Raw genomic sequence first — 17,495 nt, 5'->3', positions numbered from 1 at the left:
CTCTGGATTAAGTTGAGTGTCTCTGCGGCAAAGAAATGGTTGCATCATCAAACGATTATTTCTACTCCATATTTGGTGATGGAAACAAATCATGGTTTACCGAAACCATTTGCAGATAAAGCAAAATTCTATGAATGAAATTCAAATGTATTGTTTGATGCAAGAGTTTAGTTTCTTAATGTGAAGAAAAGTTTAGCTTCAGATTCGTCCATCCAGGATCGAACTATGACCCATAGCCGTTGCGTAAAGATCAATTTGGTATTAGCAAAACACATACTGTATATATGTTTCCTGAATGTGAATTTTCTTTGCATTACTATAAAACCATACAAGAAATAAAATCTAAGCTTGGGCTTGAGAACTCAAATCTCCTTTTCTTTTAGAGAGTTGACGAATTCTGCCTACCGGGGAAAGCTAGGTGTGTCGATTAGTGTGTCGAAATCATAATAGAATACACACAAAATGTTTTATACAAAAATAATCTATGGAGTATGTACCAATGTCTGTGAAAAATATTCTATATGTTAGATTAAGTAGCGCAAGTTTTAAAAAAATGTATAGAGAAAATGCTGCACATGAAATTTTCTCTTGAGATATGGACCAAAAGTTCGGAGGGGGGAAGTTTGAAAAAAGATTAGGTTGAGGAGCCGAGCCACACACCCGCCTGTAATAGCATCCCCAGTCGTATATATATATACACGAGTTCGTACATATATAAGGTCGAATTCGTAATATATTTGAATTCGACAGGAGGGACACATAAACTAACTTAAAACACGGTGTTCTACATGCCGAAATAGCGGTAGAACGTCGTGTAGTCGTCGTCGTCGTCGCTGCAGTCGCCGCCGTCCTAGGGTGGCGGCGCTGAAAGAACATCTCTTGCATTTTGTTTTGTGTGTTTGATGTCAATATATGTGATACACTAATGTTTGATTAAGTGGTACAGGGATTACATAGTTTCATATCTGCGTGTGTTGGATTTGGTCGGTCTGTCAAAAGATAACGGGAAAAGTTTGGCCGGGCCGGATAATCCGGGCCGGATATTCTTGAAATATCCGGCCCCCTGTTTTGGCTAAGTCTTCGAGGAAAAGCAGCTCGGTAGGGGGCCGGACATTTGGCCGGATAATGTCCCGGTATTGTACCGGGGCCGGATTATCCGGGCCGGATATTTTGGAAATATCCGGCCCCCTCGATTTTGGCTAAGGACTTGGAAGAAAAGCTTCTCGGCATGGGGCCGGACTTTTGGCCGGATAATGTCACGGTTTTGCCCCGAAGGCCGGATTATCCGGGGGGCGGATTATCCGGCCCTACTTACACCGGATTATCCGGCCCCGGAAGCAACAACGGCTCAATTTTGGGAGGGGGTATAAATACCCCCTTCTTCTACCTTGGTTGCTTGCTCAATCATTACACAAGAAATCTGTCAAGCCACCTCCATTAGAGCCACCTCAAGAAAGTCAAGATTTGCAAGATCTCCTTCCTCCCCCAACCAAAGCTCTTGATCTTTGGGGATTCGAAGGAGAAGACACCGATCTACATCCTCACCGAAGCGTTCTTCATTTCCCCCTCTCTTGTTTGAGGGATCTCATGCTAGTGTTCCTATTTGGTTCCCTAGTTGATTTGTTGTTGATGTATTGTTGTTGATTGTTGTATTGTTACAGATTTGGGAGCCTCCAATTTGGTTGTGGATGTGTGCCCCAAGAACTTTGTAAAGGCCCGGTTTCCGCCTCGAGGAAATCCCTTAGTGGAAGTGGGCTAGGCCTTCGTGGCGTTGCTCACGGGAGATCCGAGTGAAGCCTTCGTGGCTGTTGGTTTGGCTTGCGTAGCAACCACACTCCTCCAAACGTAGACGTACCTTCTTGCAAAGGAAGGGAACTACGGGAATCATCTCCGTGTCATCGCGTGCTACACTCTCGGTTACCTCTATCCCACTCTATCTACTATTGCGTAGCTTTACCTTGCTTAGTTGATATCCTTGTCATATAGGTAAATTCACATAGTTGCATATCTAGAGAATTTACCTTTCGTGTCAAGCCTAAATTGAAAAAGAACTAAAAATTGGTTAGCACCTATTCACCCCCCCTCTAGGTGCGGCATACGATCCTTTCAATTGGTATCGAGCCTCGGCTCTTATTTCGGGCTTAACCGCCTAAGAGTATGCCGGACGAGGTGCCCTCGGTAGGGGCCGCCCGAACGGTCTCCGTGGAAGACTTCAATTCATTGAAGTCCTCCATGGAAGCCAAAATGGAAAGCATGAAAAAGATGATTGCCGAGCTATTGGCTCCGGCCCCACCCAAGGCACCTAGTGTAGAGGTAAAAGACACGGGTGCGTTAGATGATGGAGAGGCTTCGGACTTACCCTCATCTACCAAACCCGTGGAAGGTGACAACTTAAACACTATCAAAGCTACAAGTGCATCTCCCAAGGGAACTAGTGAAAGTGAGAGCTACAATCGAGTGCCTCCACCTTTCCAATCACTCGATATACCGGTTCCCATGCCTCATTTGAACATTAGGGGTGACCCACCTAAGTTTTCCGTTGATAATTTCGATACTTGGCAATTTGAGTTCCGCTCTCATGTTTGTAGTGCCTCAAATGAACTATGGAGAATCATCATGGAGGGCTTCAAGCCATACAACCCCGACAAGTTGACTAGAAGAGAAGTCGTTGATAGTCAACTCAACAACACCGCCCTTCACATGATTCAAACTAGTGTGGGGACTCCGGAATTGCATCGGGTCCGGGACTTCACCACCGCCAAGGAAGCTTGGGACGGCTTGGCCGCTAGTTGCATTGGAAGTGAGAGCACAAGGAGGAACAAGTATAATGCTCTTAAGAATAAAGCCGAAGGATTCTTGAGGCTACCGGATGAAGATCATGAACTCATGTATGGAAGACTTCTCACCGTTGCCAATGCCTTCCGGCTTATTGGTGCCACCCACATCAATGACTCTTGGATCAAGGAGAAGTACATTGAATGCATGATGCCGTTTGTTCCCATTGATGTCAAGACTCTTGTGGGAAGGGAATGCTATTCCTCTCTTACTTCTCAACAAGTCGTGCACGAGATGCAAGCTCTCAAGGTGCTTGAAGAAACCTCTCATGATTCTCGCAATCGTGCTCTTGGAATGGCAAAAGGTTCCAATCTTGCCTTGGTGGTCAACTCCGGTGAAGAAGTGATTCCTCAAGAATCTTATAGGGCATCTTGGAGTATGTCCTATCCGGAAGATTTGCAATGCCACTACCATGATCACATGGCCTTCCATGCAAAATCCTTTTGGGTTGATCCCTCCAAGGCCAAGGAAGACAACATCAAGAGGAACAACAAAAGTGGTTTCACTAGCTTTGGTCCAAAGACAAGATCTTGCTACAATTGTGATGACAAGCGCCACTTCATTGCCAGAATGCCCCTATGAAAATAGAGAGCTTCATAATGGAAGGCTCATTCCCAAGGACAAGAGCAAGGATACCAAGGGCAAGTATTCAAAAGCCCCCAACAAGAAGTTCTACAACAACAAGACCAAGAAGGGCAAGAGGCCCTCAAGAGTTGTGCTAGTAACAAGGGAAGAATACTCTTCCGATGAAGTTGAAAGTTCAAGTGGTGAAGAAGATGAAGAAAGCTCAAAGGAATTGGCCGCCATTGTCACCACCAACATACCCTCTTCATCTCTCTTTGAATCTCCCAATGAGAACCCTCCTATCAAGAATGCACATTGCTTCATGGCAAGGTCCTCCTTGGACACATCTATCGTGCTATCAACTCAAGAAGAGTATACCTCCGGAGATGATGATGTTGATGATGAAGAAGTTGCATCCTCCAATGGATTGATTGCTCTTGCCTCCCTCTCCACTAACTCTTCATCACCAAGTGAATCCCCCAATGAGGTCATTCTTGTGGAGGAAGAAAGTTGCCTCATGGCCAAATCCTCCGAGGTATCATCTCCTAACCCCTCTATCCCTAACATATCTAGTGAACTAGGGGTTGATGATGCTAGTCTAAAAGTGAAACAAGAAATGCTAGATTTTGATGATTTCATTCTCAATCTACAAGGTAACACTAAAAAGCATGTTTCTAACCTCATGATTCGTTTAGCTCAACAAAGTGCTATGCTTGAGAAAAAGGGTCAAATAGAGAGAGAAGACTCTCTTGAAATCCATGCTCTTAAAAATGCTCTTGAGGAATGTCAAGAAACCATATCTTCTCTCGAAGAGAGGTTAGAAAATATTGAAGAGCCTCAAGATAAAATTAACAAGCTCACTAAAGCTAGAGATCTTGCTAGGGCTAAGAATAAAGTGTTTACAAAGGAAAAGGCCCAATTTGGGGTTGATCATGAGAAACTTGTGAAGGATCTAGATGAACTAGACAAAGCTCACAAAGCTTTGAAGAGTGAATACACTCTCCTATCCAAGTCGTTTGAGCAACTTCAAATTAGGCTTGCTTCATATGATGTGCCTAGTTCATCTACTCCTCTATGTGATCATGCAAACATTGTTGAGGAAAATGCTAGGTTGAAGGATGAACTTGCTAAGGCCTCCTCTCCCCAAAGTGAACTTTCTTTGGATGATCTCTTGAGTAAGCAAAGATCAAACAATGGGAAGGAGGGCCTTGGTTTTAATGCCAAGGCAAAGAAGGCAAACAAGCAAAAGGCCAAGCCCGCACAAGAAAAGAAGAAAGTCGTCACTAATGGTGAAGCCTCCAAGGGCAAAACCATGAATGATGATGATGCGGGAATTGCTAACCCTCACTATGTTTTATTTAAAGATTATTATGGTGATGTTTATGCTAAATATGTTGGCCCATATGATGGTTATGTTGCTTGGTCTATTTGGGTCCCAAAGACCCTTGTTGCTAACAAAAGAGGACCCATTGCAAAATGGGTACCTAAATCCAAGAATTGATCTCATGTAGGACTATGCCGCCGGAGGTTCAAAATGGGTACTTGATAGTGGATGTACAAGTCATATGACCGGCGGCAAGAACCTCGTCAAGGAGTTGAGGCCTAACATTAATGATATCACCGTCTCCTTTGGCGATAATTCTACATCCGAGGTATTGGGTTTTGGCAAGGTTGTGGTTGCACACAACATTACTCTTGTGGATGTCATGCTTGTCAAAACCCTTGGTTACAATTTGCTTTCCGTTTCCGCCCTTGGCAAGATGGGTTTCGCCGTCTTTATTGATAATGATATTGTGGTCCTCTTGTGGAGCAAGACTCTAAAAGTCGCATTCGTTGGGTATCGCGAACACAACTTGTATGTGGTGGACTTTTCGGGGGCCACCACGTCAAGTGCGATGTGCCTATTCGGAAAGGCGGACGTGGGTTGGTTGTGGCATCGCCGCCTAGCCCATGTCAACATGAGAACTTTGCAAAGTCTTCACAAGGGGAACCATATTGTGGGACTAATGGAAAATGTGTCTTTTGCCAAAGATCGTGTTTGTAGGGCTTGTGTTGAAGGCAAAATGCATGACTCTCCGCATCCAAGCAAGACCATTATCTCTTCTAAGAGGATCTTGGAGCTCCTTCATGTGGATCTCTTTGGTCCCGTTTCTCATGCAAGTCTTGGTGCGAAGAAACATTGCTTGGTGATTGTCGATGACTACTCAAGATACACTTGGGTCTACTTTCTCAAGACGAAAGATGAGACTCAACAAATATTCATTGACTTTGCTACCGAGGTGCAACGCCAACACAACCTCCTCATTATGGCAATAAGAAGTGACAACGGCTCCGAGTTCAAGAACTACACACTCAATGATTTTCTTAGTGATGAGGGGATTCGTCATCAATATTCCGCTGCTTACACCCCTCAACAAAATGGTGTTGCGGAGAGGAAGAACCGGACTCTTATGGATATGGCAAGGTCTATGATGGCGGAGTATAAATCCCGCTATAACTTTTGGGCCGAAGCCATCTCCACCGCTTGTCACTCCTCCAACCGGCTCTATCTCCGCAAGGGCTTGAACAAGACTCCATATGAAATACTCACCGGGAACAAGCCTAATATCTCATACTTCAAGGTGTTCGGGTGTAAGTGTTTCTACAAAATCAAAGGAGTTCGTTTATCTAAATTCGCTCCTAAAGCTTTGGAGGGTATATTTGTTGGTTACGGTGCCGAATCTCACACTTATAGAATCTTTGATGTATCCTCCGGGATCATCATTGAATCTTGTAGTGTGAAGTTCGAAGAAAATGATGGCTCCCAAGTGGGGCAAGTTGATGTTTGTGCAGGTGATGAAATACCTCAAGATGCCATAGTAAGAATGGGTGTGGGATTTTTCCGCCCCATTGAGGGACACGGTGTGGCGTCTCGGGAAGGACTATGCTCTACCACGGTGGAGCCCTCATCTTCTCAACATCAACAAACCCCATCAAGTGAAGCAAATGATGCACCAACCCAAGAACAAGAACAAAACCCTTCCTCTAGTGTGCAAGATCAAGGACAAGATCAAGAACAAGATCAAGGTCATGCTCAACCAAGAATTCATGATGGTTCCGACGAGTATCCATTTGATATTTGCTCCGCACCAAATGATGTCCAAGATCAAGCACATGATGTTGAGCATCCACAAGAGATTGTAGTTGCTCAAGTTGAAGGTCAAGACGGGGACCCAAATGATCAAGTTGATCAAGTGACACCTCCAAGGCCAAAAAGAACCAAGGAGGAGATCGAGGCCCGTCGTTTGGCAAGAAGAGAAAGGACCCTTGAAATTCGTGGACACACTCATGACAAGGTTCTTGGTGATGTTAGGGCAAAGGTTTCCACAAGAAGGCAATTGGCGAACTTTAGCCATCATCATGCTTATATCTCCTTAGTGGAACCCAAGAAAGTATTTGAAGCCCTTGAAGATTCGGATTGGTTAGAAGCTATGCATGAAGAACTCAACAACTTCAAGCGCAACAAAGTGTGGACTTTAGTAAAGAAGCCAAAGGAGTGCCGCAATGTTATAGGCACTAAATGGATTTTCAAGAACAAGCAAGATGAGTTTGGAAATGTTGTGAGGAACAAGGCAAGATTGGTGGCTCAAGGGTTCTCTCAAGTTGAGGGTATTGACTTTGGAGAAACCTATGCTCCCGTGGCTCGCCTTGAGTCCATTCGTATCCTTCTTGCTTATGCTTCGCATCATAACTTTAAGTTACAACAAATGGATGTGAAAAGTGCTTTTCTTAATGGTCCTTTGCATGAAGAGGTTTATGTTAAGCAACCCCCGGGGTTCGAGGATCTCAACTTCCCTAACCATGTCTACAAGCTTGATAAAGCACTTTATGGTCTCAAACAAGCTCCTAGAGCTTGGTACGAGCACCTTAAGGAATTGTTGGTAGACCGTGGGTTTGATGTTGGGCTAATCGACCCCACTCTTTTTACTAAGAGGGTCAATGGGGAGCTTTTCGTTTGCCAATTATATGTTGATGATATTATATTTGGATCTACTAACAAAGCTTTCAATGATGAATTCTCAAAGCTTATGACCGATAGGTTTGAGATGTCTATGATGGGAGAGATGAAGTTCTTCCTTGGTTTTGAGATCAAGCAATTGAGGGAAGGAACCTTCATCAACCAAGCAAAATATCTCCAAGACATGCTCAAGAGGTTCAAGATGACCGAGATGAAGGGTGTGGCCACTCCTATGGTTACCAAATGTCATCTTGCACTAGATCCCAATGGTAAAGAGGTGGATCAAAAGGTATATCGCTCCATGATTGGATCCTTGCTTTACCTTTGTGCATCTAGACCGGACATAGTGTTGAGTGTTGGTGTGTGTGCAAGGTATCAAGCTTCTCCTAAAGAGAGCCACATGATGGCTCTCAAAAGAATCTTTCGATATTTGGTTGATACCCCAAGATATGGTATTTGGTACCCCAAAGGCTCAAGTTTTATTCTCAATGGTTATACCGATGCGGATTGGGCGGGTGACAAGGATGATAGGTCTTGCCAATTCCTTGGTAGGTCCTTGGTGTGTTGGTCTTCTAAGAAGCAAAATTGTATATCTCTCTCCACCGCCGAAGCCGAATATGTTGCCGCCGCAAGTGGATGCACTCAATTGTTATGGATGAGGCAAACTTTAAAGGAATACGGTGTCATTTGTGACAAAGTGCCTCTATTATGTGACAATGAAAGTGCCATCAAGATTGCCTATAATCCGGTGCAACATTCAAGAACGAAGCATATTGAGATCCGGAATCATTTCATTAGGGATCATGTTGCCCGGGGTGATATTGAGCTTATCTATGTTCCTACCAAAGATCAACTTGCCGATATATTCACGAAGCCTCTTGATGAAGCAAGGTTCTCTTATTTGAGGAATGAACTAAATATCATTGATTCAAGGAGTATAGCTTGACCATCTTGCAAACACACTTTCGTCTCAAAACTTTATTTGGTTTAGATGTGGGCATGGAAATAGGGGAGTGCGGTTTAAATTATTGAGCTATCCCTCCCCCCATAATGCCAACATTAAAAAATCATTCTCTTTATATCATATGTTGATATGTGAGCTTCAATGATGAGTAGTGGCTTGGACCCAAGATATATCTTCGCGGTGCCATGCCACAACACTCATATATGGTGGTCTAGGCCACCACACTCTTCTTTGTGAAGAGTTGGAGTTATTTGGATCTTATTGCCTCTTATTTGACAACTCCATGTTCTTATGGGAAATCACTCAAGTTTGGCCTTATTTGCTCATATCTTGCAAACTTGAGTGATCATGTACCATTAACAGTTTGAACTCTCTAAACCTAAGCCTAATCTCTCCAATAAGCCACTTCCATCTTGCTCATTTGTCATGTTTGGTAAAAACTTGGAGTTTGAGGTTTTTCGGTCGGATGATCTAGGGTGCTCAATCTTATTGGCAAATTTGCACCTTATATGTGACTTGATGCTTTATTAAGTCATATATGGGTATTGCAAATAACCAACGAAAGATGGGCCGGATTCCCGGTGATTCTGGAATTTTCCAGAACCCCGGATAATCCGGCCCCAGACCACCCCGGAATATCCGGCCCGGCCGGATTATCCGCCCTAAGTTAGGGCCGGATTATCCGGCCTGGGCAGACCTTGAAAGGGTTGAGGTCGAGGGCGCAAGGGGCAAAACGGTTCAGAACCTGCCCCCCACGCGCCCCTCTCCTCTTTCTCCTCTCAAGGCCGCCGGAGCTCCTCCTCCTCGCCGGAGCCACTCCGTCCGCCCCCTCTCGGAGTTCTTGGGTGGATCGGGTGGATCTCCTCCCTAGCTACCTTCTCCTCCAAGCGGTTTCCACAATGGATGTGGGTATGATTCACAATCTCTATCCCTAGATGTTGTGTTTTATATGTGCTATTTTCTTGGTGGAATTGGTGTCTAGTTGTTCCAAATCGTGTGTAGTGTACTCCTCTTGCATGCTATGAGGCCGATCTAGTCTTAGACATGTTTTTGATTGGAAATCTGCACATCTCGAAGGGCCGGATTATCCGCCCCCCGAGCCGGCCGGATTATCCGGCCTGGTCGGATTATCCGCCCCCAGGGACCCCGGATTATCCGGCCTGGAGCTTCATCGCCGCTGCAGTTTGCCTCAATCTATCATGTCTAGATTTATACCGACTTATTTGCATGCTTCTCGAGTGTATTACTGTATCTTACATGACTTATGAGCATTACCTTTCCTTTGCTACCCGCCTTTGCTTCTCACAGGTGGTGCTTCTCGGGGTGGTCGGAGACGCTCGAGGCATGATCGATCAAGTGACGAGTTTGCAACCAATGCACCTCGCAAGTCCGTCTCCTCAAGGCGGAAGAACAAAGAAGCGAGGGAGAACTACAAGACCATGGACCCAGTCTCCTATTCCGCCCTTCGCATGAACAACTGGTATGAAGATGTCCCAAGGGATGAAGAGATTGAGGGCAGGAAATTCGGTGCATTGAGCAGGAATTCATCTACAAGGACATATATGAGCCCATGACGAAGTCGAGACCCATGCAAGCTATTGATGTGGACATTCTGGCTGAAAACGATCACTTTGAAGATGCCATCTCGGGTAGGCTGGAAGGTTGGGTTTGCATGATATCATGAAGATTCAATGTGACTATAGCCCGGATTTGGTGAAGCAATTCTTTGCCACTTTGGCGATCAAGAAAGATGAGGAACACACTATGGAATGGATGACTGGCTCCTCTCACTGCGAGTGCCACTCTTCGCCGGTTGCTTGGTTTTCTTGGAGTTCCTGTTGAAGGGGGTCGTCGTCTTCATGGACCACAACCGATAGATAAGAATGCTCTTGCACAGCTCTATACCTCAGCAGGGAAGATTGGATATACTAAGGGGCTGCTTACCATTTACAATCAGTCGCTTCGGTTCTTTCGGTCTACCATTTGCCCAAGTGGTGGTAACAATGATGCTATCCGAGGAGTCCTTGTGAACCTTATGCACCTCAGCTATAAGTGTGCTCGTGATGGAAATGAGGATCGGAACTTCACTCTTGATATCATGGATTTTATCTTCCATGAGATCCATGATGCCATGGTCTCCCGGACCTCCATACCCTATGCTCCCTACATCCGGCTTCTCATCAACAACTCGTGGCTGTGGTTGGTGAAGATTTGAGTGGGTACCCGTTGGTGAAGCACCATGTCAAGAAGGCCTACAAGGTTAAGCCGGTCTCTTCGAGCTGTTCCTGCTCCCGACTCCTTCATGGGTGCTTGCTCGTTCTAGTGGCTTTGCTCCCGCTCGTCATCAAGATGTCCCAGCTATAAGGAAGCAAGTGACCCGGCTTAGTTGGTTCCAGCGCTATGTCCTTTGCATGAATGTTGAGATCCACAAGGAGAACTATGCTGCTAGCCGAGAGCGTGCTGAGATTAAGCATACTCAGGCGGTTATTCTTCACAAGCTTAGTGGTGAACAAGGACCCCCGCCTCAGCCTCCAGCTCATCAGGGATACAGTGGTTGGCACTCAGCACAGGTTCCATGGAGTGATATTGATGATTGCCTTCAAAGGTCCAACACCTCTCGCCGCTCTCCGGATGCACCTGACACTGATGAGGAAGAAGAAGAAGAGGAAGTGCCATACGAGTCCGATGATGATGATGCCTCCGAGTGATTCTCATGGGACGTGTAGCATCGCGCTTGTCCCCTTTTGGCGTCTCGATGCCAAAGGGGAGAAGTGTTCTATTAGGATTCTCCGGGATTTGCATGGTTTGGGCACAAGCATATGCGTTTATCATTCTTATGTTGCTTGTGTTCCCCTTTTAGTTGAACTATTTGGTTTGTTTGTGTGCCGTTCAAAACTATGTGCTATGTGGTGTGAGACATTGTTATGGTTTTCGGATTTCTATTTGTTGAGATCAAGGATATTACATTGTGTGTGATGCTATATCTCCGCATTATATATCTACACATGGGTATGATTTCTTGCTTCCTATCTCAACTTCATATGTGTCAATGTCTTTTGTTAGAGCTCATGTTGGATATCTCTTATGTTGAGGCACCATACTCCTATGTGTTGTGTATTTGTATTCAAATGCAAATTACTTATATGCACACATGTAGGGGGAGTGCCTCTATGTCTTGCCATCATGCTTGTCTCTATTTGTGATTCCTTGGCAAATCCGTATATTGTCATCAAACACCAAAAAGGGGAGATTGAAAGAACATCTCTTGCATTTTGTTTTGTGTGTTTGATGTCAATATATGTGATACACTAATGTTTGATTAAGTGGTACAGGGATTACATAGTTTCATATCTGCGTGTGTTGGATTTGGTCGGTCTGTCAAAAGATAACAGGAAAAGTTTGGCCAGGCCGGATAATCCGGGCCGGATATTCTTGAAATATCCGGCCCCCTGATTTTGGCTAAGTCTTCGAGGAAAAGCAGCTCAGTAGGGGGGCCGGACATTTGGCCGGATAATGTCCCGGTATTGTACCGGGGCCGGATTATCCGGGCCGGATATTTTGGAAATATCCGGCCCCCTCGATTTTGGCTAAGGACTCGGAAGAAAAGCTTCTCGGCATGGGGCCGGACTTTTGGCCGGATAATGTCACGGTTTTGCCCCGAAGGCCGGATTATCCGGGGGCGGATTATCCGGCCCTACTTACACCGGATTATCCGGCCCCCCGGAAGCAGCAACGGCTCAATTTTGGGAGGGGGTATAAATACCCCCCTTCTTCTACCTTGGTTGCTTGCTCAATCATTACACAAGAAATCTGTCAAGCCACCTCCATTAGAGCCACCTCAAGAAAGTCAAGATTTGCAAGATCTCCTTCCTCCCCCAACCAAAGCTCTTGATCTTTGGGGATTCGAAGGAGAAGACACCGATCTACATCCTCACCGAAGCGTTCTTCATTTCCCCTCTCTTGTTTGAGGGATCTCATGCTAGTGTTCCTATTTGGTTCCCTAGTTGATTTGTTGTTGATGTATTGTTGTTGATTGTTGTATTGTTACAGATTTGGGAGCCTCCAATTTGGTTGTGGATGTGTGCCCCAAGAACTTTGTAAAGGCCCGGTTTCCGCCTCGAGGAAATCCCTTAGTGGAAGTGGGCTAGGCCTTCGTGGCGTTGCTCACAGGAGATCCGAGTGAAGCCTTCGTGGCTGTTGGTTTGGCTTGCGTAGCAACCACACTCCTCCAAACGTAGACGTACCTTCTTGCAAAGGAAGGGAACTACGGGAATCATCTCCGTGTCATCGCGTGCTACACTCTCGGTTACCTCTATCCCACTCTATCTACTATTGCGTAGCTTTACCTTGCTTAGTTGATATCCTTGTCATATAGGTAAATTCACATAGTTGCATATCTAGAGAATTTACCTTTCGTGTCAAGCCTAAATTGAAAAAGAACTAAAAATTGGTTAGCACCTATTCACCCCCCCCCCTCTAGGTGCGGCATACGATCCTTTCAGGCGCCTGCTGGCTGCTACTCTGGCTGGGGGCCCAACGGCTAGACCCCTGCCCAGGGTCGCCGTGGCGTGGCGGCGACGGCGTCGGCCGCCACCACTCATCCTCACTGGAGTCCTCCAGCTTGATGAGTGGCGCGCCGCGGGTGCGGTGGTAGCGCGGCGCCCCGCGGCCACCAGGTCCAGCAGCCGCCGCTGCTGCTCCGCCTTCCTCTCCCAGTCCTGTGTGGACCAGGCGAGCGCCACGTCCATCGATAGGGCATTGTCGGCGGGGACGGGGTCTTGGAGGGACCTCGCGATCGCCTCGCGGACCGCCGCGTCCACGGCCCACGCGGCCTCCTCGGCGGCGAGGTCAGACGCAGCGGCAGCCGCTGCGTCCCCCTTCCTCGGCTTCCTCTTGCGGCCGCACGTCGGTGACGACGAGGCGTGCGCCCCCTCGTGGATGACGAGGGTGCCGTTGATGCGCCCTTTGGTCGCGGTGGTGACGCCGGCTCCTTCTTCACCGTCGTCCTCGGCATCGCTGCTGGAGGAGCCGACCCGCAGGAGCGGGATGCCGACCTCGACGTCGACCCGGGCGACGAGGAGGATGCCATCCGCTGTGGCATCCACGAGCTCCCGTGTCGGCGTGACACGGAAGGCATCCCCAGGATGGAGTAGTTGCCGCCCTCGATGTGCGCGAGCACGTTTTCGAGGGTGCGGCCCGGCGCTCTCCACCAGCGGCGGTGGTCGGTGACGTTGTTGCACGCGGGAGGACGGGGAGGTCCGTCGTAGGCGGCGATCTCGCGTTCGTACCTGCACCGGAAGAAGTCGTTCCACACGTCGTAGTTGTCGGGGAAGAATCTCGGCTTGGCGCACAGCTCGTCGCTGAGGGTTTCGATCACCGCGTCGAGGGCGTCACCTCCCACTGGCAGCGGCGGGATCGGGACGACCCCCGCACTCAGGCGCCAGCCTCCGGGCGCGCGGAAGTCCGATAGCCCGCCATGTGCAGCAGCCTCGCCTCCCATTGGTGCAGAGACCGCCACCAAAAGTCGTTGTTCGCCGCGCCGTCGCCGTAGCCCGCCATTGCTCAGGAGTATTCGGGGAAAGAAGACTAGGGAGAAGGGAGACAACGGTGGTGAATGCGGCTAAACACGGTAGGTCCGCGATAAATAGAGGGAGCCGCGCGTGAATTCGAGACAACAACATTAACTCGTCGCGTGGAAGCTACGCATCCGGCGAAGACTGATCGACGGCAGGCTTTTACAGCACGCGGAAGATGATGTGATGAGGATGACAATCAGCCTTTCTCGCCGACAAGTCGGAGCCACCAGGCGCGCGGGAACTTTCCTAGACGTTCCCCACGCTTTTGTTTCCTCCGGACTCCCCGAGCGCGTCCCGGGAGGCGGAGATGACATGGGCTCACCTCATGGATGAAAGTCCAAATCCGGACGAAAACGAGGATCTAGGAACATGACTGGATCATTTTTTGCCGTCCATTTTTCGCCGTCCGGATGGAAAAAGGGCTGTCGGGCCTCATCGGGAGGCTCTAAGTCTTAGGTACTTCGCCTGCTAGATCCTGCTGGGAGTACCAAACATAGAACCATATGAACAAGTCAGACTGACTAAAATAACGATCTATTCTTAAATTCTATAAAATACAATCCTTAATCGTCAATAATAGTAACAGCAAGTAGACAACACATCACATCCCCAAAAGTACGATAAGTGCTTCAAGCAAAGTGATTCAGTTTAGATGCAAGACTAAGGTTCTGTAGATAAAAACATCACACATAAGTGCACAGAGCAACATCGAACTGGATCCATAAAGTCAATACGGCTTATACACTTTCTGATACAACCGGACTGATACATAAAATCCAAAAACGCAGAAGACAGCAAACCCATGGCTGCAGGTTCCAGCAACAACATTCTAAATGATAAGATGTAGTAGATCCATCATCCATCACAGTTTGGACCTTAATCTGAGAACTCAAAACTGCAGCCTGGAGAAACATAGCATGACACAGTGAGTATGGGAAGGCATTAGTGATTGTAATGCTGTAAATGCATCAATGCTTGGACCAGCATGAAACCTGATCCAATTATTCCAAAGTTAGGAGGATCTGTTGTTGTTAAAATGTAACTGGACAGATAGACTGGCCTATAGTTTGATAGCCCGTGTTGTGAGGTTACCATTTGACGATTTTCCGATCTTTAAAACTGCAAAAGACCGCCTCATGTTAAGATGTCTCATTATTCATTATAAGAAGGACAAATGGATCCTTAATCCCTTTAAACAAGGATCCACTTTATACAGAATTCTTGCCTCAAATGCAACAATTATAATTTACACTAACAGTACAGCGTCTATATTGTCTAAAAAGCCCTCTTGTGATGGTGCGGGATTTTATTAGTATGGTCTACTAAGCACTCACTTTGACAAATTTTATAAGGGCCCACATCCACCAGTCTAACGAGGCAACTGCCAGGCCTGCTGTTGGATGCCATCTAACCCTATGCTAAGAAGAGGCCAGTATGAATAGCCTGCTAAGGATCACTAATGTAGATGACACCATGGTAAATCAGGGAAGATAAGCAAAGGCAGAAGTAAGAGTGCGGCAGGAACACAGGATGCTTGCCAGAGTGCTGGGAGGCAACAGGGTCGTCACTACCAAGTGCCAGCCACCATCGGCACATGGAACACCACCAGACCTGCTCATCCCTGGCTCTGACACCGCCATTTTCGTTCTTCAGACTCCAAATCTCAAGAGTATGTTCCCCAATTTCTGTCTAGGGCAGATGGACACCAAGGCAACACCTTGATAACCATAGTAAGAACTTTTTGAACGAATGTGTGGAATGTCTACTTTTAAATCTCTAAGCTAAAATGATTATCTAAACTACTTTGTCTAAGTTACATGATAGTTATTCATTGTTCTGGCTTTTAGATAGTGCAGTCAACACAAACATGAGAATCAATGAATCATGAAGGGTGATAATGTTAAACTTACTTTCTGGATCCCGAAAGAAATTTTGTTCAATGTCAATTTGCTCAGGAAGTACTCCAAAGGTACTCAGGATTGATACAATTTTGTGAACCACCTCATCTTCCTTATAACATTTGATTTCAACTACCTTTAGATGCTTCAGTAACAACAGCTGTTCTGCTAGGTTATAGCTTTCATCTGTTTCAACTACAGATTCCTGTAGTATGTAGCAAACAAAAGATTTTATACAAGGTAAATCAACAACATGTGGTGACTTCAACAATATAAAAGCAGTACTTAGAAAAACATATACCTCACGAGGTTGAAGTTGGAGAGTAAGATTCTCCAGAACTGGTGTGTGCTGGAGAAGGCGAACTAATACACCTAAGTCAGCAGCTACACACCAATCATTGAGTACCAATGTCTTTAGCATGGTAAATGTAGGGCACTTTTTAGAATCCTTTCTGAAAATAAACTGGACCATGCACAAGTGGTAAGAATAACTGAAGTCCCAAAATAAAAATACTAGATCATATACGCAATGACACTGAAAGTATGGACTTCCTAGGTATTAATTAAATAGTCTAAAATGGAGAAGACCAGAAGATATTCATAAGAAGTAACATATTTTTCTTGAATTCTGATCTACGAAATATATTTGAATTAGGGATACCACAAAAACTTCTGTAAAACTATGATACGACCATGGGCCGGTAAGGACCTGAAGACCAAGGATAGGACACTGACGCTTGCCTACCCGAGGACGGTGTTCTTCCCTGACAGTGTAGAGTGGCTCTGAGGCTTAGAACTTGGATTTTTTTATTGCTTAACTATTGATGGATTACATGGTGTCCCTTCTATAAGGAAGGCTTACAGTATGCCTAAAAATGGTCTATCAACTTTTGTAACTAACTATATCTTTAACGTCCTAAATAAACTGGTATCTTTTCTAACATGATTATCACTATCTACCAAAATAATTTGATTCCTAATTACCCCGTCTGTCTGGACATGTGGGTGCAGAGTGACTCCTGCATAGGTTGACCACACCGTTGGGCCTAACTAACATAACTTGCTAGTTAATTAAAATCGTATAATTTCAAAAGTTACAGTTTGGAAGAGTATGTCCCATCATACAGACTTCAAGATCAAAACACCTATTAGTCATAGTATGGTCAAATTCATTATTGATACCGAATTGTTACTTAAAACTAATATATTAAGGCTGTACACAATGAGATTCATAAAGTGCGTCCTAATTGTGAGTCCTAATCCAGTTATATCTGTAACAACCTAAGCCAATATTTCCCTGAAAGCGAGCCACAAATCAGACAGGTAATCATGTAGCACCTTGCTTGCGCTTTCACCTTTGCTTAGCTCAAAAGGTTAAACCGGAGGTGCTACGTTTGGACAAACAAGTAATGCTGCTGTACCTCATTGTAATTACCCAATGACTACATGATGACAATGCTAAACTCCTTATTACAAGGAATTTATTTAATATGGCTATATTAGTTTGTTCTTTTCTTTAGGTCGATGATGATACGATCATACAACAAGGTACACAGCAAACAAAAAAGCAACACCAGGAGACTAAGATTTAGGGCAGAAGAGCAAAAAAGCATACCACTTCAGGGTCACATGTCAACTGTAAGTTTGTGGCCCCTGACAAG

The 17,495-nt window shown here is 45.9% G+C and overlaps 1 long non-coding RNA gene across 1 annotated transcript; it reads right to left on the bottom strand.

Annotated features, from left to right (window-relative positions):
• Positions 1-14,597: 14,597 nt before the first annotated feature.
• On the bottom strand, positions 14,598-16,611 carry LOC124699629. The gene is made up of 3 exons (XR_007001458.1): positions 16,136-16,611; positions 15,847-16,039; positions 14,598-14,838 (listed from the first exon to the last, which is right to left on the bottom strand). It is a non-coding gene; the product is annotated as an uncharacterized LOC124699629 (long non-coding RNA).
• Positions 16,612-17,495: the final 884 nt, after the last annotated feature.

Source organism: Lolium rigidum, chromosome 3 (assembly GCF_022539505.1).
Source record: "Lolium rigidum isolate FL_2022 chromosome 3, APGP_CSIRO_Lrig_0.1, whole genome shotgun sequence".
Taxonomy (NCBI): Eukaryota; Viridiplantae; Streptophyta; class Magnoliopsida; order Poales; family Poaceae; genus Lolium; species Lolium rigidum.
The sequence above is the reverse complement of the archived record's forward strand: the minus strand, read 5'-3'. Positions and strand labels throughout refer to the sequence as shown.